This window comes from Artemia sp. Qi Xiang Cuo, chromosome 16 (assembly GCF_049724085.1).
Source record: "Artemia sp. Qi Xiang Cuo chromosome 16, ASM4972408v1, whole genome shotgun sequence".
NCBI classification, from domain to species: Eukaryota; Metazoa; Arthropoda; class Branchiopoda; order Anostraca; family Artemiidae; genus Artemia; species Artemia sp. Qi Xiang Cuo.
The window spans coordinates 62,359,301-62,382,277 of record NC_142809.1 but is presented as its reverse complement, the minus strand read 5'-3'; the positions used below and the strand labels follow the sequence as shown (position 1 = coordinate 62,382,277).

The 22,977-nt window shown below is 35.0% G+C and overlaps 1 long non-coding RNA gene across 2 annotated transcripts in view; it reads left to right on the top strand.

Annotated features, from left to right (window-relative positions):
- LOC148943161 (uncharacterized) overlaps nucleotides 1–22,977 on the top strand; it is a 78,088-nt gene that overhangs the window by 2,893 nt on the left and 52,218 nt on the right. For both annotated transcript variants that reach the window (XR_016143092.1, XR_016143091.1), the window contains exon 2: nucleotides 8,583–8,775. This is a non-coding gene — a long non-coding RNA (uncharacterized LOC148943161). The remainder of the gene's footprint in view (nucleotides 1–8,582; nucleotides 8,776–22,977) is intronic.

The following is a 22,977-nucleotide window of genomic DNA, read 5'->3' as shown; positions in this document are numbered from 1 at the left end:
TCAAAATGTTGATTGTGAATGTTTGGGGAAATGATAGGCGTTGGGGGGGGGGGCATTCTCCATCGGATTAATTTTGACTATTTAAAAGGACACTAGGCCTATCAATTTCCGATTGATGAGCCCTTTTTGAAGTTTTTACGACAACGCTTTCTATAAAAATCTTATATGGCCCCAGGGCATAACTTACAACTCTTGCCCTGAGGGGTGTGGAGGGTTCGTCATCCTCAAAGACATAATTTCGAAAACTTTCAACTACGTTGAACAAAATGCCTATATCAAAGTTTTAATTTGATGTGTTTGGGGTTATGGTGGGCGTGACAGGGAGGTTAGTTGCCCCCTAATCACTTTCGACTATTAAAAAGGGAAGCCCTTTTATTATATAAGCCATTTTCTTTTAGCCCTTTTATTCCAATCAAATGAGCTCTTTTTGAATGCTCTGTGTCAACTCTTTCTATAAAAAAACCTTATTTGCCCCCAAGGTATAACATACAACCCATACCCTGAGGGCTGTGGGGGGAGGGGGGGAGGCATCGTCCTCAAAGACCTAATTTCCAGAATTTTTAACTATGCTGAACAAAATAGATATCGCAATATTTTGATTGGATTTTTTTTGGGGAAATGATGGGCGTGAGAGGGGGGTTAGTTACCCTCCAATCAATTTCGACTATTAAAAAGGGCACTAGCCCTTTCAACTTCCAATCGAATGAGCTCTTTTGAAGTCTACGAAAATGCTTTCTATAAAAACCTCATATGCCCCCAGGGTATAACTTACAACCCTTGCCCTGAGGGGTTTTGGGAGTTTGTCATCCTCAAAATCATAATTTCCAGAACTTTCAACAACGTTGAACAAAATGACTATCTCAAAGTTTTAATATAATGTTTTTGAAGAAATGGTGGGCATGAGAGGGGGGTATGTTGCTCTCCATTAACTTTCACCTTTTAAAAAGGGCACTAGCTCTTTCAATTCCAACTAAATGAGCCCATTTTGTAGTTTCTACGACCAAAGTTTCTATAAAACCTTACATGCCCCTAGGGTATTATTTAAAACCCTTGCCCTGAAGGCTCTGAGGGGGCTGTAATCCTAAAAGACCCAATTTCCAGAATTTTTAACTACGTTGAATAAGATATATATATATATATATATATATATATATATATATATATATATATATATATATATACATTTTCATTAGATGTGTTTGAAGAAATGGTTGGCGTGAGAGGGGGTTTAGTTGCCCTCTAATTGTTTTCAACTATTAAAAAGGGCACTAGGCCTTTCAATTTTCAATCAAATGAGCCCTTTTGAAGTTTTACGGTAACGCTTTGTATAAAAACCTCATATGCTCCCAGGGCATAACTTAAAACCCTTGCCCTGACGGTTGCGGGGTTGTCATCCTCAAAGATATATGTTCCAGAACTTTCAACTATGTTGAAAAAAACTGCCGATCTAAAAATTTTGATTGTATGTGTTTTGGAAAAGGGTGTGCGTGAGAGGGGGATTATTTGCTCTTTCAATTACTTTTGACTATTAACAATACCACTAGCCATTTCAATTTCAAATTGAATGAGTCCTTTTTGAAGTTTCTACGACAGAGCTTTCAATGAAAACCTTATATTTCCCCTTTCATAACTTGTAACCCTTGCCCCGAGGGCTGTGGAGGTTTGTCATCCTCAAATACCTAATTTACAGTACTTTCAACTACGTTGAAAAAAATGGCTATCTAAAAATTTTTATTTGATGTGTTTGGGGTTATGGTGGGAGTGAGAGGGAGGTCAGTTGCCCTCCCATCACTTTTGACTATTAAAAAGGGCACTAGCCCTTTGAATTTCCAAACGAATGAGCCTTTTTTGAAGTCTTTACGACAACGCATTCAATAAAAATCTTATATGCCCCCAGAGCATAACTTACAACCCTTGCCCTGAGGGCTCTGGGGGAGTTTGCTATCACAAACGTAATTTCTATGTGGAAATCAACAACGCTGAACAAAATGGCTACCTCAAAATTTTGATTGCATGTGTTGGGGAAATGGTGGGCGTGGAAGGGGTGTTAGTTGCCTTCCAATCACTTTCGGACTATTAAAAAGGGCAATAGCCACTCCAATGTCCAATTGAATGAGCCCTTTTCGAAGTTTCTACGACAACTCCTTTGATACGAAGTGCTCTGGTTTAGAAAAAAAAACATTGTGCCAACATCGTTCTTTACTTAGGCAGTGCAATATGCGCTGCCTATGAGTTAAGACACATTACTGGGACTAAGTCAATGAGCGCTAGATGTCGTGTGAAAAAATGTATAAAATGAATAGGATTTGATGAAAACTAAGAAAACTATGTTTTTTTAATCAATTTTAGTGCTACAAGAGTGCCAAGGCTAAAAGGAGGAAATGGTGCAGGAACCTTTAGTTTCCTATCGAATGAGCCCACTTACAAGTTTCTCTGAGTAGAGATTCTACACAGTGCTGAAAAAAATAAACAGCCCATAGAAGTTTTGTTACACTGTAGTAGATGAAGGTTATTGTAGTTATGCTGATTCACCCTGCTGCTTTTTTTGAATCTAAAGAGCTACTGCATGTTTCTTCTGTCTGCACCCTCAACACACATTTTGTACAAAGGTACACATGTTTTTTTTCACAAAGGTGCATACTTATCCATCCCTAGTATGGTCAGGGTAATATATTGTTTTTTTTCGCTAGAGGTATCAAATAAATAGTAAAGGACAATTAGGCCAACTTTTGTTTTATTTTACCAAAAGATGCTCTTTTAGCGGACATTTGGTGAAAGGGTGGGAGTTCTCCAGTTTCCCTGCTAATAGGGTAAACTCCTTTCAGTACTAAATGATGTTGTTCAGCCATTTCTGTAGGCATTAAAGCCATTTCTGTAGGCTAAGTTTTCTAATAAGTTTGACTGGCAAATTTAACCATGTTTTGTTAAATTAACGGGAGATGATTATGAAATAGGAAGCTTTTTTTTTTACTTTACCGCATTAATATTTGAACACAAAAAAGCGTCTTGATGCGGAAGCTTTTTTATGGAGTTTTTCTGTTTTTTCCTTTTTCCTAGTTATTTTCTTGTTTGCTGTTGTCTGATTTTCCTGTTATTTTCCTGGCTATTTGATGTTCATCTTATTCAAAATAACTCTGAATATTTACGTTTTCTCATATTAAAAAACAAGAGAACATTCTTTTCAACCAAAAATTTGGTTATGCTCATTTGTATAACTCATTTGTATGGGAATGCTGTAGATTCCCCTTCAATAAAAAAATTAATGCAATGAAGTTTGAGAATTTAGCTCTTAAAGCCAAATTCGATCTTATATTCTTTATATTTATCTCATAACAATAAAGAAAGGAGGCGTTAGTCCTCTTTTTTAGTTTATTCTTTGGTTTTCATTTTGCTATTTTTTTCTATTTTGTCTAAAATTACCTTTTTTCATCTCTTGTTTTTTTCCTTAAAAAACCCCAATCTTGGTCTTTATTTCTTTAAGTTTTGTTTCCGTTACGGCAGGACATTGTGGTTCAGGAAATTCATTATTCCCATTTAAAACTATCTTCTCTCCTAATCTTTGCTGTTATCCTTGCAACAAAATGTAAAACAATAATTTATAAAAAGAAGTAAAAGCAAAATCGAACTTTACTTTTGAGGATAGAAAGCTTAAATGTGGCAAATATCTTTGTGAGCCCTTACCCGCGCAAAGGACATTAGACTGATGTTTTAGTGGCTGGAGAATAGAAAACTAGGCAAATCATATTCTATTAAAACCAGGGCTATAATTCAAAAGCTGGAGTTTTTGTTCTTTTCTTTTTTTTAGATAACTCCATCAGATATTGTTCTAAGAACCGCAGCAGAGGTTGGGGGGGGGGGGGGTAAAGATTTTATTAATTGGAATGGCAGATGGTGTTTTTTTTTAACATACTAGCACTAGTTGCTATAACGACAATGTTTTCACGAACACTTTTTGACTGAAACAATTGCCAATTCATTGCAATTTCATGTTATTCCTTATTTTTAACAATTGCCAATTCATTTAAAATTCCTTATTAAAAAAAATTCTGAACTCTACACTTTTCATTTGGTAGTTTTATTGCTAAGGTATTGTCAGGTTATTCTCTTTTTCCCTTGAAATCGTGGTTAAACTCTTTAAAAGCAATGATTAATTGACGTTTAAAGACATACCATCATGCTAAGCAATCTGCCTCTTTGGGACTTACTCTGTAATTCCTTACCAAAAGCAAAATTTCCCCCGGAGGTACAGTTGCCTCCTGGGGAAGTGGTAAATAGTGAGTTTTTTTTCTATATTTTTGGGGGTTGACCGCAAGATTACTAAATCAAGAATGTTCATTTGACAGATATCTCGTTTAAACTGGATGCTTCATTTTAAGAAGTGGCTTGTATGTTAACAAAGAAGTAAAAAGAGGCCACGTGTCTTTTTATATTTGCAGAACAGATATGTTCTGCAAATATACCAGAGCAGTTTTACTTTTTTAGTGTTTTGTTTCAGTTTTTAAGTTTCTTTTTGGCTGTATATATCAGGATTTCTCCCCCTTGATGGCACCATTAGGGGTTGGGTTGTATGTGTGAGTCAAGTCTAAGGTTTTAAGTTCGATTTGGCCAGAAAAGCTGCCATTTTCCAGATGTTCCCAATTTTTTTTCAATATACCAATAAACTATTTTAGAGGGTTTTATATAGAAGATAGTAACTGAAAAAAACAGGATGATCTGATTTATGCGTACATCTTGCATATCAAAGAATAAGAATTTCACTTTCTAGTGTTTTGTTTCAGTTTTTATTTATTTCTTTGGGGTCGGGGTGTATTTGTGAGTCAACTGATTACTATAGTGGGATAGAGTGTAAAAAAGGAATTGAATAGTTTATTCATAAGGTCCTTATGGCAGTTATGGAATCTTATATGTATTTATCAACCCAATTATAAGACGGTATTTAGTGAGCGTTTTCGGATTCTACGCCCTCGATTGCCAAAATTTGTTCTTTTATTAAAGGGTTTATGTTCTTAGATTTTTGTTTTGCTTTCAAGAGCTAAGATTTTCGTTTTCTTAATTTTTTTTTTGGATTCCAAAAGATAAAAGACCTCCAAATTCTTGATAACATTGGAGTCGCCATGGTGGAAATTTTTATAGTCATCATTTGCCTCTTTTTTAATGCTATTTCTTATCGCCAAAATTGACTTAATTTAACTTACAAAAAATTCGGATTGGAAACTGTTCAGCCACAGTAGAACAAAACTAGAAATATAGCAAATAAAAACAAACCAGATTCTTATAGCAGTAATCTGATGGGTAAAGCTAGACAGTGTTGACTTGTTGACTAGACAGTGTTGACTTTTTTTTAATACGAGCTCGTTTTTATCTAGTTATTTGATTGCTTCAAAAGTCAAATATCTTTGAAAAGATGGCAGCATAAAAAGACATCAAAAATGCAGTTTTTTTGTAAAAATAGGGATTCTATTTTTTTTTTGATTAAAAAAGGTACTAGAACTTTTAATTTCTGTTCGAATAAGCCGTATTGCGACATTCTGAGACCAATAGATCGATACGATCACCCCTGTGGAAAAGAAACAAACAGACAAATAAATACGCATCCTTAATCTTTCTTCTGGCAAAAAATACTAAATTCCACATTTTTGCAAATAGGAGCTTAAAACCTCCACAGTATGATTCTCTGATAGGCTGAATCTGATGGTGGGATTTTCGTTAAGATTTTATAACTTTTAGTGGTTGTTTCCTCCTTTTTTCGAAAATAAGGATAACTTTCTCATGCTCGTAACTTTTGATGGGTGACATTAAACTTGATAAGACTTATATATGTAAAATCAGCATAAAATCCGATTCTGATGATTCTATTGGTATCGAAATTCCGTTTTACAAAGTTTCGGTTACTATTGACAGGAGTTACTGTTAATTTACAGTTCGTTACCAGAGAACTGTTTGATCTGTGTCTGATATTTTTCTGACCTATGATGAGGGTTGTTGGGTGAAAATAGGAGGAGTAAAGAAGAAAGAATTTTTTACCCTTCAAACATACTAGTTCTAATTGGACATCTTAGATCTGCTGTTTTTATTACAATTTTCATAGCACTAGGCTGCTAAACAAATACTGCAACGCCCAAGGCCATGTTTAGGGCATATATACCATTTATCAACTATGATTTAGGTCTTCTTCATTGAGCGTTTTTGCTCGAGATCTTTTTTAAAGAATTCAACACAAATTTCCAGGGGTGACATTCATTTGGGGACTTCTAATTGCAGGGACAGTGTCCAAAAAAAGCTCCTTTTTAACTTCTTAATGTGTACTGATTAATCAAAAACAATTTTTGCACAAAATAAGTCTTTCAAAAAAAGTAAAGAACTCTATTAAACCAAATATGAAGAAAAATATAATCAAATAATCTATCAAGCATACAGCTACCACAAGTCAGTATTAATGAATAAACGAAACCCAAAACAAACAGAAATTAAAATAAGTCAAACTTGAAACGAGCAGAAATTATTCTGAGTAGGATTCTAAGCCATATGCTTTCTAAAACCCAGAATATAATTTGTACTTCAATGAAAGAAAAATCAAATGAATTTACTGAAAAAAATGTGTATTGTAAGTTTAATATACATAATGCTGGTATTTATTGCTTAAAATCTTAATTAATTTTGATTTCCTATAGTTATAAAAGTGAAAACATTTAAAAGAATTTTTTGCAGTAAAGTACAAATTATATTCTGGCTTTTTACTTTTCTACAACAAAGTTTTCAATAAAAACTTAATATGTCCCCAGGGCATAACTTATAATCCTTTCCCTGAAGACTGTGGGGGGGAGTTTCCTGCTCAAAGATATAATTTCCAAAACTTTCCATTGCATTGAACAAAATGGCTATTTAAAAATTATGATTGGATGTGTATGGGAAAATGGTGGGGGTGGAAGGGTGTTGCCTCCCATTCACTTTTGACTATTAAAAAGGACACTACCCTTTCAATTTCCAATCGAATGAGCCCATTTTGAAATTTCTACGAAAAAATTTTCTTTGAAAACCTTATATGCCCCCGGGCATAACTTATAACCCTTGCCCTGAGCGCTCTTGCGGGGAGCGGGGGGTCGTCATTCACAAAGACCTAATTTTCAGGACTTTCAACTACGTTGAACGAAATGGCTATCTCAAAATTTTTATTGGATGTGTTTGGGGAGAAGGTGCGCGTGAAAGGGGGTGTTGCCCTCCGATCATTTTTGACTTTTAAAAAGGGCACTAGTCCTTTGAATTTCCAATCGAATGAGCTCTTTTTGAATGTTTCTACGACAACGCTTCCTATAAAAATCTTGTATGCCCCCAGGGCATAACTTACAACCCTTGCCCGGAGGGTTGTTGGGGAGTGTCCTCCTCAAAACATATTTTCTATCTAGAAATCAATTAAGCTGAACGAAATGGCTATCTCAAAACGTTGATTGGATGTGTTTGGGGAAATGGTGCACGTGGAAGGGGTGTTAGTTGTCTTCCAATCACTTTCGACTATTAAAAAGAGCACTAGCCACCCCAATTTTCAATCGAATGAGCCCTTTTCGAAGTTTCTACAAAAGCTCCTTCGATATTAAGTGTCCTGGTCTTAGACCAAGCAACCAAAAAAATAATAATAAATTGTACCCACATTGTTTTTACACATTGTTCTTTGATATTTTGAATGTTCGGAAAAAGCGAATGTATGCTCTGCTATTAAAAATATACGTTTTATACCATTTTGTGTGTTTAAAGGATTGTGCTTTTGTCAACAATGCACATTATAAGGATTTTTAGCTTAACTGTAGATACCATTCGATCACTTTGATTACTAGATTTTTTCCTGATTTTAAATGTAAGACTATGTTTCGAAAATCACATATACAGTTCGACAATATCACAAAACAATTGTAGCAGGTTTCAAATCATTGGACAACAAAATAATGCTGTGTTGTTGTTTCAAGCGTAAAACCTGAAGTTCTGTTGAGAGCTTTAGGTTGATTCCAAATATACTTTGGGGTTTTTCCATTATATGGAATTTTTGTGCTGTCAAATTTGCGTATTTTGGAAACAATTGTTAAATATTGTTTTTTAAGTAGCTACCGTAGTCTTGAATAATGTATTCAATAACTCAATCAGATTTTTTTTGGACGCAACTAATTTTGGCGCCACTTTGGGATACTGTATTTGATTGCATGAAAAGCTACCTGTTGCACACAATGAAACTTTCCACCCGGGACAGTTAATTAGTGATATATATAAGAAATTGCAATTCTGATAGCACCCAAATTTGTTCTGTTCAAAGGGATTTATGGTATATTCAAATTTGCTGTTCTTTTCAGACACTCCTGTTACGGTTGCTTCTTTTTCCTCTTAAAAATAATAATAATAACAAATAATTGTGAATTTATTTGGCTAAAAGATTTCATTTTATATTACATTAGCAAAATCGCTTCTTTGAAAGTTACTTTGGAATTAATTCTGGATTACAGAATTCAGACTGGATTCTGCTTTGGATTCAGAATTAAAGCATGTTTTGCTTTGGTGGCTGAAGTGGCCTATTTTAAAATTTTATTCTCTCATTTCAGGAGTTTGGCGTCTCCAAACCAGGTGCATTGCAGGTTGTGTAGAGAAATTTATATATAGAGTTAGTGTACCTACTAAGGTCATGATTCAAATATGTTGATACATGGGTTGTGAGCCTTGGGGATGTGCAAATACCGCTCAAAGACTCTATGGTTGTTGGATATGACACCTGAGATGATGTTTCACAGAAGAAGAGTAAGTATTCATGTATAAGTTTTATAAATCTTTTAAACTAAAAATTACACCATACGAGGACTTCCTTAAACCATTATATCTACTATCGAAAATATCCAAACATCTTTGTCTTATTGAGATACTGTTTAATCAGTTTCACGATCCCTTATATATTAAAAAAAAAACAACTAAATAACAAAAAATGACAGTTTAGCTAGATATTTATACGTGATACACTAATACTGTGATTTCTTAAAATTCCACGTTGAGATTTCTTAAAGTTCCACGTTTTATAATATACTTATTTAGCAGAAATCAATTCAGTTCCTTTCTCTACATCCCTCCTTTTTTTGACATGGTGTATAAAACTGACAATGAATGCTTTTTCTTTTTTCAGTGAACCCTGACCCCAACTGCCAAATCGAACAACAAACCTTCAAGCATTGCTTATATATCCCAAGTTTTCCCACAGCCCCCATCTCCCTTTAATATTACTAGAAACACACATATACATAAAATGTTTGTTACTTATCACTATTCATTATCTACTTGGTGTGGTCCCAATTTTTACTACGAGTTTCATTCTTCTTCCTAGAATGTCTTATGCACATATTCCGAGAAGGAATGTGGCTTGAAATCCATTCAATAAAAAATCATATTTCATCATCGAGTTATGTATCCTTTACAGATATTTGGGACCCTCGAAGTTTTGCAAATTGAATACTGGTATATTTGGTTCACACTTTTCAATTAAAAGTTTATGTGTAGGCATATTTCCCTTAATAAATAACGCTTCAACTCGAAAAAACTGCATATTTCTTTTACTTTATCTATATTAGTATTCAGTTCCTTCCCACCTTCATAGAATGGGGGGATCACTTGATTGTAAATTTGTATATGATTCAATCGTCATAACGAACTTAAATTGTTCTTCTTTAATCAAATTTTGAAGTACTTTATATGCTTTTTGTCCATTTCATCGTTGTTGCTCGTCGGTATAAGCATAGGTTTTTTTTGTCCCAGAACTCTTTTACCAGAGCTAAGATCACTTTTTCAAAACAAAGGAAGTTCTAAATGGCTCAATTCAGTGCCTTCATTCAAATTTAGAACCACATCAATAAGAGCATGTATTCTGGCAGTGTATCTTATACTATTTCTAAGGTAGACATATTGACTACATTCATGCATCTTGTTGTTTTGCACTTTTATGGCTGCTAAAGGACTATAAAAATTTCTTAGGATTGATATAACAGAGTATGAGGTGGACCAACAAAAGCTTAACCGAACGATCGCCACCAACATTTTATTAATCGTGTCCACATTTGCGAAGTTAAAAAGATTGGAAGAAATATTGTCACAAAACACTTTAAATTTAGTACTCAAGTCAAAATCCTTATTCTGAAATTTTTGTTTTTGTCAATGTCAATGAAATTGCGGAACCTTCTTTTATCATCTATTCCAGCGTAGTCAAGATACTAAAAGCTCTGGCTTATAAACTTTATAACGTTTTTATTAGGAACTTCCTCTTCCTTCTTCAGTTTTTCTTTATAAGTGGATGCTCAACGGTTTTCCGAAAAATATTGTTAGTTTAGCTTAGTTTTTCCTGATTTAAATGGAAAACTAGTATAAATTTATTAATTGTTTCATTATTTTGCTTGTAACCCTGCAAAATATCGAAGTTTAAATCGACATTTTCATTAACAAACAATAAGTTTTTCCTTCACCAGGTAGGCCAATAATATGTAGATTGGGTTGCGCACGTTTAACGATTACTTTTTGGACAGGAGTCAAAAATATTCCAGCGATGTCTATTTTCTGACTTTTGTCCTTTTTTCAATTCGTATCCTCTGTTTAACTCTTCTTGGACTGTAAGATATTCTATAAGGAACTCCATTGTGTGCAATTTTTATGGCATATGTCGTAGAACCTGAGTCTGTCAGAGTCCTGTCAAACTCACAGACAGACTCTGACAGACCAAGTCTGTCCTTTCTTTAGCTCTTGATTTGGTATATCTTGTGGAATATTATACACAACTTTTTTAGTTGGGTAGTTTTTTGGGGTCCAGAGAGCAGACTATATTGGGATGCTAAGAAAGGTTTTTAAGTTAAGTAGTATCTCTGCTTATTTAGAATCTTGGTCCAGGATATGCCAAACTTCTAACCTGATATTTCAGATAAGAGGGGTTTGATATTTCAGGAAGTCATGTGTTTCTCTTATTTTCCTTTGTTTGATTTTATCAAGACTGTCATGATGCTGACAAAGCTGGAAAAGGTGCTCATTCTGCTTTTCAGAAAATTCCTATTTTCTTAAATGTGTCCAGTCCATCGATGAGATTATTCATAGACTGAACTCCTTTATGCAAATTTCACTATCGCTTGTTTGTGACTGAGCATCTTATACATAATTTGAAGCTCAAAAAACGAATGCACTAACGCCAATTCTGAATAGTACGATCGATGCAGAAAAAAATTTCACGCTAGATGGTGTTTTAATACCATCAATTTCACAAAAAGTGGACTGAGTACGTTTGCGCTTAACTGTACGTAAATATGTTCAATCCATGGACGAGACTATTCATGGACTAAACTGGTTTATGCAAATATCAATATGATTTATTTGTAACTGAACCCCTTACCATTTAATTTGTAGTATGTAATTACTGGGTATTTACTTCGCACAATACTTCATATACATAATTACTACGTATTCGCAGTACAACATAATTTGTTGTATAGAAGTTGTAGTTACTACACAATAGAATGACGTCCACACTGTATGACGCTTGTATGTCCTTTGTATGAATGTCTATCTTACTCAACTATTGACACTGCTATTTTAATTGGGTGGTTGTTTGGGGTCCATAGAGCAGACTATTGGGATGTTAAGAAGGTTTTTAAGTTAGGTAGTGTCTCTACTGATTTAGAATCTTGGTCCAGGATGTGCCAAAACTCTTTCCTGGTATCTTCCTCAAATGCTTCCAAGTTATGCTTTTCTCTTATTTTCCTTTTTTTGTTTCTATCAGGATAGTGATGATGCTGACGAAGCTGAAAGAGGTGCTCATTCCATTTTTCAGAAAATCCTTATTTTCTTAAACATGTTCAGTCCATTTACGAGATTATTCATGGACTGAACTCGTTTATGTAAATTTCAATATGTTTTGTTTGTGACTGAACACCTTGCTGCATTATTTGTTGCAAAATAACTTTTTTTTAGCAAAATCTCAAACTTCTAAACTGCCAATCCTTTTTGCGTTCACCCCTCTAAATATGATTGATAGCCTCTGGAAAAATGTCAGTTCTGCCACCACACATAACTGTGTCCAAAAATTGGGTAGAATATAAAGAAGAAGATGGTGAATGTTTGACATAATAGATTTATCTTTTAATGCAAGGGAAGAAAAAAATTAATATAATATCATTTAATGATTATGTTGTGAAATTACCAAGGTCAACATACATGAAGAATTAGTTCATAATTGCTTAGTTTTGAATAAGTAATACAGAGCTAACTTAAAAGACCATATTAGTTATATTTTGTGACAGTACCAAGACAATGTATAGACCTGGTATAGAAAGCAATGTGACTTACATGACAAGTACATTATTAGGGGCCTCTAAGGATATACAGCTCCCTAGGAACACTGCTGTAAAAAATAGTTTGGGTAGCTTTATATTGTTGTTGTGGGGGGTACCAGTCCTCTATAAAATTGTGAGATAGAATTGGTACCACTGCTGCCTGAAGATTTATTGCTTTGATTGGGTCACCTTTTTCTAAAGTTTAAGAACAAATTATCAGTACAGCAACGGCTATTGTTCAAATTACGGGAATCACAATATAGAGAATTAAAATTTATAAATTTCCCGCAAATTTAAGACTTCTTTAAACCTATATTTTAATGCAGTATGTACCCCTACCCCCAAATGAGCATATATATATATATACATATATACATATACCCAGAATTGCATCTTGAACCCAAATGTAACATTCCGTTTTGTTGCAAATGAAGTCTACTTAACTTGCAAAATTCCTTGAAAACGTTTATCCACTGCAATACACCCTCTGGCTAGGTCTGGCGCAAGCGAGATGTTTTCACTCTAAATTCATTTTAATGATATGATTGATTTCGTATCTTCTTCCATGGAGCTCATTATTATCCTTTATTTGTTCGAATAAGATATCAAAAGTAAGAATGACCACTCTGTAAGACTTCCTTCGTATGAATGACTATTTTATACAACTATTGACACAACTATTGTAGTTTAGTAGTTGTTTGGGGTCTAGAGAGCAGACTGTTGGGATGTTACGAAGGTTTTAAAGTTAATTAGTATCTCTGCTTATTTAGAATCTTGGTCGGGATATGCAAAACGTCTTACCTGTATCTTCCTCAAACACTTGCAAGTAATTTTCTTCTCTTATTGCTTTTTGTTTGTCTTTATCAAAACTGATTATACTGAAGAAGCTGAAAAAGGTGCTCGCTCAACTTTCAGGAAATTTCTGAGATTATTCATTGACTGAAATCGTTAATGCAAATTTCAATATGGTTTGTTTGACTGAACACCTTACTCCTTATTTTGCAGCTAAAAAAAAAAAAAGAAAACAGGATTTGTAGTGAAACCTCAATCTTCTAAACAGCTAATCCTTTGCAAAAATTTTTTGAAAACGTTTATCCACTGCAATGCACCCTCTCGCAAGGTCCAGCGCAAGCGAAATGTTTTCACTCTGAATTCATTTCAACAATATGATTGAGTTCGTATCTTCTTCTATGGAGTACCTTGTGATCCTTTGATGTGTTAAAATAAGATATCAAAAGTTAGAATAGCGTCCACACTGTATTAAATCCTTTGTATGAATGGATATTTTACACAACTATTGACGCAACTATTTTAGTTGCGTAGTTGTTTGGGGTCTAGAGACCAGAGTATTGGGATGTTAAGAAGGTTTTGAAGTTAAGTAGTATCTCTGCTGATTTAGAATCTTGGTCCAGAATATGCCAAACCTCTTACCTGGTATCTTCCTCGAATGCTTGCAAGTTATCTTTTTCTCTTATTTTCTTTCGTTTGTTTTTATCAAGACAGTGATGATGCTGACGAAGCTGAAAAAGGGGCTTGCTCAACTTTTAAGAAATTTTCTGAGATTATTCATGGACTTAACTCCTTTATGCAAATTTCAAGAAATCAATTTTTTTTTATCAGAAATCAATTCAGTTCCTTTCTCTACACCCCTCCTCTTTTTGACATGGTGTATAAAACTGACAATGAATACTTTTTCTTTTTTCAGTTAACCCTCTTCCCAACTGCCAAATCCAACAACAAATCTTCAATCATTGCTTATATATCCCAAGTTTTTCCACAGCCCCCATCCCCCTTTAATATTACAAGAAACACACATATACATAAAATATTTGTTGCTTATCACCATTCATTATCTACTTGGTGTGGTCACAATTTTTACTACGAGTTTCATTCTTCTTCCTAGAATTTCTTATGCACATATTCCGAGAAGGAATGTGTCTTGAAATCCAGTCACTAAAAAATCATATCTCATCCTCGAGTTATGTATCATTTACAGATATTTGGGACCCTCGAAGTTTTGCAAATTATATAGTAGTATATTTGGTTCACACTTTTCAATTAAAAGTTTATCTGTAGGCACATTTCCCTTAATAAATAACGCTTCAACTCCAAAATACTGCATATTTCTTTTACTTTATTTATATTAGTATTCAGTTTCTTCCCACCTTTATAGAATGGGGGGATCACTTGATTGTAAATTCGTATATGATTCAATCGTCATAACGAACTTAAATTGTTCTTCTTTAATCAAATTTTGCAGTACTTTATATGCTTTTTGTCCATTTCATCGTTGTTGCTCGTCGGTATCAGCATAGGTTTTTTTTAGTCCCAGAACTCTTTTACCAGAGCTAAGATCACTTTTATTAAACATAGGAAGTTCTAAATGGCTCAATTCAGTGCCTTCATTCAAATTTAGAACCACATCAATAAGAGCATGTATTCTGGCTGTGTATCTTATACTATTTCTAAGATAGACATATTGACTATATTCATGCATCTTGTTGTTTTGCACTTTTATGGCAGCTAAAGGACTATGAAAATTTCTTAGGATTGATATAACAGAGTATGAGGTGGACCAACAAAAGCTTAACCGAACGATCGCCACCAACATTTCATTAATCGTGTCCACATTTGCGAAGTTCAAAAGATTTGAAGAAATATCGTCACAAAACACTTTAAATTTAGTACTCAAGTCAAAATCCTTATCCTGAAATGTTTTGTTTTTGTCAATGTCAATGAAATTGTGGAACCTTCTTTAATCATCTACTCCAGCGTATTCAAGATAATAAAAGCTTTGGCTGATAAGCTTTATAAGGTTTTTATTAGGAACTTCCTCTTCCTTCTTCATTTTTTCTTTAAAAGTAGGGGCTCAACGGTTTTCCGAAAAACATTGTTAGTTTAGCGTAGTGGTTCCTGATTTAAATGAAAAACCAGTATAAATATATAAATTGTTTCATACTTTTGCTTGTAACCCTACAAAATATCGAAGTTTAAATTGACATTTTCATTAACAAACAATAAGTTTTTCCTTCGCCAGGTAGGCCAATAATATGTAGATTGGATTGGGCACTTTTAACGATTACTTTTTGGACAGGAGTCCAAAATATTCCAGCGATGTCTGTTCTCTGACTTTTGTCCTTTTTTCAATTCGCATCCTCTGTTTAACTCTTCTTGGACTGTAAGATATTCTATAAGGAACTCCATTGTGTGCAATTTTTACGAAATATGTCGTAGAACCTGGGTCTGTCAGAGTCCTTTCAAACTCACAGACAGACTCTGACAGACAAAGTGTGTCAGTGTCCTTCCCTTAGCTTTTGATTTAGTATATCTTTTGGAATGTTACACAGCTATTTTAGTTGGGTAGTTGTTTGGGGCCTAGAGAGCAGACTATATTGGGATGTTGAGAAGGGTTTGTTAAGAAGGGATGTTAAGAAACTAACCTGACAAATATGTGTCCAATAAGAGAGTCATTCATACTCCTGCCATTTACCCGTGCTCCAGCCATTTAAACATTTGCCTCTCAATTACTTGGACTATCTGTCTTGGCTTTTCTCTGTCTACAATTACCCAGCGTCTTAATGCAACCTATTGCCCAAAATACTTGATAACTTCAATTCAAAATCAACGGATTTTGATGAAGACTCAGAGCAGCAGCATAACAATTAATGTCAGGACAAACAAATGGGATTCTTCTACTATTCATCTTGAACGACAGGTCGAAAATGACATGTAATAACACTCAAACCCTTCGTTACAGCTAAAAGATCACCGAGTTCATTTCTTAGTGTTAACTGACAGAGTTCTAAATATGAAGTGTTTACAGGAACATACTGGAGGTGTCCTATATTGTAGTAATGAACATAATTTTCTGTACTTTTTCTTTCTAGAACATGTAAAAGGGGGGCATTGGAATTACCAACTCTGGAGGATTCCAGAAACGAACCGTAGATGAATATACAACTGTTCGAACAGAAGCTGGGTGCATAGTCCGTATAAATAACATGGTCACTGCCACTGAAATTTTCTGTCTTACTAATACGGTTTTTAAAACCGAGAACCTCACGTAAATTCTCATTGAAGAAAATTCTTTCATTCTAAAATGGATTGGTAATATAAATTCTCCTTTGTTCTGTCGAATAATTGAAAGTGAAACCACCTTTGTTTCAACTTGCAATTTTTTGTTGATAACCCGACACAACTTATGCATTATTGTATTCCCTGTAGGGTATGTTAGCAATAGGGTAATCATTAGAGTCAAAAGTTGCCATTGCACCTTCATCACCGAATTCAAACGGTCGTATTTTAATATAATATGAGATCTCCTTTCTTAGAACATCATATGTATTCTTGATAATACAATCGACGAGAGCAACTTCATATCTACCTTGAAATTTGATGGCAGGGGAAAATTTAATCAAAAAATCACTTGTTTTATTCAAATCATCCTAGAGAGGATCGGAAACATTGGACAGTAATGTCACATAGAAATCATGGGACATTGTGTAAGTCTTCAACACAAATCCAAGAATCAAATTCAGAGTTGTACCCAAGCCAGCGAACCAACAACTGTTTCTTACCACCCCGCGGTCGAGTTTTTAATACTTTTTCAATTTGATAAATACCACTATCCTTAACTTTTTGCAATTCATAGTCATAAAATTCCCCCAAAATCTCAACATCTTTGCTATATCGTAGTCGATAGGTCACGGGACTAGTCTCTAGAACTTTTGAAACTGTAAAAAGTTCAGTAGACCATAGATAATTCCCTTTTTCAAAAATATTACTTGACCGATTACCAAAGACCGAATTTAAAATGAGTTTATAGATTTCTTTTTCGACCTTTGTTTTCGCTTCGGAACGTTTCCTGACAAACGTGTCAACAATCGTTTTCAAATAAGGTTTTTGACTAAATTGGATTGCTCAATGGATCTTTGTGACTTTGAAACCATTGTTGCACATCCATTTCAATGCCACGTGGTGTACTACAATATATTTTTCTCGGCAGAAGATCGGCAATAAGTTTTTGTTTTGAAGGTGACCAATGCATTCTTTCCTCCTCCACCAAAGATCTATTGCTAGGACTCAAAGAGTCCCTAGACACAGGTCTATTAATGCATGGAAAAACAAAATCTTTTACCGTATCATGAAGCTAAACTGGTATCTCCCCATCAATTTCAAAAAACCATCCCACCGGCCCTTTCTCCTCAACACTGGCAATGTTGGGAAAATTGGAGGCAAAAAAATCAATGAGCCACTTATAGTCACAGCAAGGTAGAGCATAATGAGACATAGCCGAGGGGTATAGGGAATTCATATCAAGGAAAACTGCATCTGACTTTTCCCTCGCCTTCTCACCAGTTGGATCAGTTTCAAAAATACGATTCCCATGAAAAACGTAGCCACCCCTCATTGATCTCTCGATAAACAAGTGTTGGTCAATGTCGGTGATGAGTCTAATTTTTTCTCGACTAATTTTTAGGAAGAGGTCCATTAGCATATGTGGACTGGAAAAATAGTACCCTAGATCAAGATTAAATTCTTTGTAAATTTGGTCCGTATTTTTACATACAATATCCAACAGAGTGAGCACATCACTTGACAAATACAATTTGCTGTAGTCAAATCCTTTTTTACACCCTCTCTCTGCCCCACACCTTGTTGGCAAAGTTGTACTCATCAGGAGTGCACCTACGATCGTGTAGACTGTCGTAAAACGATTCAATTGAGGGAATTTTCTCCTCAGCAAATCTCGACATGGAATTAAATGATCATAAGCTTAAACTCCTTTGACCGTTAACAAATCATGAAAAGCATTTGGAAATTTTTGTTTGAGAAGAGGGAAAGCGTTGCAACCGTCATCGTTCTTCTGTACTTGAATCAATTCGCTCAAAGATTTTGGAAAAAAGCTGAAGGAATCTAAAAAGCGAATTTTAGATTCCACATAGATTCCAAAACAAGCAATTTTTCCGATGATTTAGGTATGATTTGTAGGAAAGGCTGTCTTCCACCCATGCATCATCTATAATTCTATTTCTTTGAAGTTGTGCCATTGATGGTAACACAAACTTCAGATCATATTTGGAATTGTATATAAAAACTGGAAGAAAGAGTTGTTGCTTAACTTTTAAATTGCAATTATTATGAGCCCGCCCCCGAAAGTTACTTTTCCCTGTGGAATTAGCATCAATAAGATGATTATGAGCTCGTACTTTATCGTTCTCGGCAAGAACACCCCTACAAACCCAACAAATTGATCCTACTTCTAGAGCACATTCTTCCTCATCTGTTAGTGACATGGGATAGTTAGTATGACGCAATCTTGACATAGACTTATTCGCTGTTTTGATTAGTGCAACAAGTGCTTTTTCCATGTTACCCTCCTCTCCCATAGTCTCAAAAACTCAACCAGTTTCATTTTGCTGTTGTTGGGGTCTCGCTGAGCATGTGCATACGACACGGCTACAAGGTTATATTCTTTCACTATATTTGACTTTGATGAGTCAGATACATGCAGCAGTCTTGCTTCACAATCCAAAACCACCTTATCACTCTGTAATAGGGAAATTTGAAAGTTTTTAAATTGTAAAATGGCTTTTTCTGCTGCCGGTATTTCTACCCTTTGATTACCGTGAATTTTGCAATATTTCATATGGTCATTGAGTGTTTTCTCAGTTCGAAATGGGGAAAGACACATGGGACAGTAATGACGTTCCCCTTTCTGAACTCCCTGAGATAACAATTTACTAACTGCAGTAATGGGGAAAAAATGACCATATGAATTTATATGTTTGGCAGGTTCAGATATGATCCAAACCCAATTTATTTATATTATCTACTGCCGGTGTCCTGACTGAATACCAAACTCCTTTTTTATTTTGTTTCTTCCCTCCATCCACAAATTCCGTATCATATTGAAGAACCACTACTCCCAACCCAAGATTTTTATTTTCTTTTTAAACATAGTTTATTTCTTTTAAGGACACCGGATACTTGCCCTCCAGGCAATCAAAATTTACTTTTGGGTAATTCTCTCCACCATTACGTGCAAATTCGTCCAGTTTTTTCATGGTAGCTTTCGCTGCAAGAGGTCTATGAAAAGCAGCTAAAAATGCATATTTAAAACATTTCAAACCTGCGTCAAATCTTAAACCTTGAACTCCCCCTGTAGCCGACAAATCTGGATGAAATTTTATTCGTTGGTTTCCACCCGCCTATCTTAAAGAAAACTGTTTTTTGAATTTACTGAGCTTCAGATCCAGATGCTCTATGAATAAAATGGTGGAACCACTACCCTTCAGATTAAATGTATACAAAGTGGATGTTAATTTTTTGACCCAATTGAATAAATTATCTTCAAAATTATCTAAGCCAGGGTAAAATGTCTGATTCCCAGTTGAAAATTAAAATGAAAAATATCACCTGACTTTCCATTTTGCTAATATACCTATTGACTAATTGAAGCATTAATACCATCTCTTTCGTCCCAGTTCTTGATCTGAGTCTCAATAAGTGCTCGAATTTTGTTGATGTATGTATGGAGAGTTTCAACAGCGTCGATTAAAATAATACCTCCGTCAGTTAAGCTCTCCTCGGGGGATTAAAAACTACCCTGTGTGTTTCAATGTGACCTAGAGCAGATTCTAACAAACTAAATTGACGTAATACACTTTCTGGGGGCGTGACGGTGTTTTCAAACCCTGCACCATTTTGCACAGGGATCATATCACTAATAGCATCAACATTGCCCCTAGAAACATCACTCTCAACGATTTCCACAAGCTTGTTAAGCTCTTCCATAGTAAACTGAAAATCAGGGGGAATATTTTGCGACATACCTTCACTAATATCATCTTCTGATAATTGGTCCTGCGAAGTAGGATATTTTTCTTGAATCCTTTGTAGTTCTGAACCATAGAAGGTAGTCCGTGTTGTCACATTCCCCTGAAACTAAAATAAATGAGTTTTGTTTTTTTCCTCTTTCACTGGATGTCTTTTCAAACACACACATATACGCACACACACTATACAACTGTAATAGAGAGAGAGTCTAGGGATGGTCTCCACTATATTCAAAAGTGTATCCATAACCGTACAATCAACATGACCGGGAGACTGACTTTCATCTTTATCTTCCACTGAATGTATCTCGTCAGACATAGATTTCCTAGGACTAGGGATGGTCTCAATCAAGTTCAATAAACTATTCATAACAGAAGGATCGACATGTCCTGGTGACTGATTTTCTTCGTCATTTTCCATTCGATTGACTGCTCGTGGAACCTCTTTCAATTCAACAATTCTTATTTTTTTTGGTCTTTTTCATGGCTTCTTTTTGCTATCGGTCTAGAAAAAAAAATTACAAAATCAAATTATTTGTTACAAATATATAATGTCTTTTCAATCCTGAGAAAAAACAGTCTCAGTTTTAATTTCTAAGTCAAGGAAGGCTAACAAACAATTGTTTCTTGTAGCTCAATTTTTTTTACAAGGATGGGAGGGGGGGGGGGGGTATCATACATAAATATATTTATCACATTCTCCTTTTTTTGTTTAGATACAATTTGTACTAAATCTATTTAAAAAACAAATGCATAATACGAGGCTTGTGTTCAAACACACACATATGAAAGAGAGAGAGGATAAAGAAATCTTGAAGAAAATATTTGCATAAGTAAAGAAACAGTTCCTATGAGGTAATAAATAGATGCTCTTTACCATTACATAACAAACAACTTTACTGTAGTATTGCACAAGACTCAGGTATGCGTAATTAAATCTTTAGGAGGGTAGTAGCTCCAATAATATGTCCCCCTATGGGTCTCGTGAAATCTAGTGGGCCCTCACTACTTTTCCTTATTTATTTTACATTTTTGAGGGCCTGAGGCTGAGTTATTATAGCACAGTAAGACACAAAGCTAAAAAATAATATTTTTCTTGCCTCTTCGGAATAAGAAGTCCATTTTAAATCTACATGGTTCTGATTTAGAGTTTGGTTTTATTTAAATGAAATTAAAAAAAGCCCCCCCCCCCTCCCCTACTATAGTATTGCACAAGACGCAGATATGCATAATAAAGTCTTTAGGGACTAGTAGTTTCAATAGTATGCCCCCCCCTATGGGCCTTGTTGAATCTAGTGGGCCTCCACTACTTTTACTTATTTATTTTACATTTTTTGGGGGTTTCAGACTGAGTTATTATAGCAGAGTAAAACACGAAGCTAAAGAAAATATTTGTCTTGTCTCTTCGAAATAAGAAGTCCATTTTAAATCTGCATCTTTCTGATTTAGAGTTTGGCACCATGTTATTTAAACGAAATTTAACAAAAGAGAAACCCTGAAGATATTTCAGACCGGGAGATCTTCTGAATTCCCCTTCTCTCCCCTAGTACAAAATTCACTCACTTTTTCTTCTTTGTTAATAATATACGATTAATTTTCTGTGTTTTATTGATCTCTGTGGTTATTAATGAATTTACATTGGTCTACAAAAAAAGTCCTCAAACAAAACGAACAGGAGTCTCTTCTCCCCAGAAAGAAAAGTCATTGACGTGGCATAAATTTCACCTCAAATAACGAGAATTGTATTTTCATACTACTTCAAAAAAATCTCATTCATATGCCGCCTTAAGTTTTAACCCAAATGACTATAATTCTATTTCTAATATTAAAGTCAATGAAATAACTCTACTTTTCTTAAATAAAAATGCTTGGCTATTTCTTTTCAATCCTTCCCTCCCCTCGTCTTAAACAAAAAAATATATCATTTCCACAGTGTAAAATACGCCATCTTATATTCGTGTTTAGTGAAAGTAACCCTTTGAACGCCAAAGGGTTCATACGTCTATCAGACGTTTTCATGCTAAACAGCTAACATTCTCAGGACACAGACAGCGTTTAGTATTAAGCATAGTGTTACGGTGTTATAATGGAATTTTATTGAAGAAATGGTTGCTTAAAAGTGAAACATGAAATGGGATATGATGTTCATTCTAGTATATTCTTGGAATAATTTATTACGAAAATGGTAAGAAGTACATCAAGGAGGCACACTTGTGCCTCTATAAAGAGGCGACCCACCACAATGTTAAGCGATTTCAGGTCCTAGAGGTCGCAGAGAGACGGCGGTAATCGCATTTTGTAGCCCAAGCTCAAACTAAGAATCTTGCAAAATTTCATTCTCCTCCGATTTTATCTTCATGGGGTAAACTGGGCCGGAAGTTTCGACCCTCCCACCACAGCCCCCCTTTAACGTTGTCCGATTGAGCTGAAATTTAGAGGTTAAGCTTTCCTAGGGCCCGGGAGCTTATCCTCGAAATTTCAGCTCAATCCGATCACTCCTTCCCTGTTTTCAAAAAACCAAATATAGCCATTTAAAATTCATTTCTCTTTTTTTTCTTAGCCACGCCTACAGGCCACTGTTGGCAACTGATCCGGGTGAATGAAGACTCATTCGAAGCAGAATTTGACCTGTTAGGGCCTTTTGATATTTTTAGACCGAAAAAATTATCCCCCGAATTTATATTTACGAAAAACCTCGTTTTCCTATAAGAACCCGCTATAAGCGGGCTAGCCCGCGAAAACGCGGGCTCGTTTTCCTATAAGAGCCCGCAAGCGATTTCCGGTCCTAGCGGTCGCAGAGAGACAGCGGT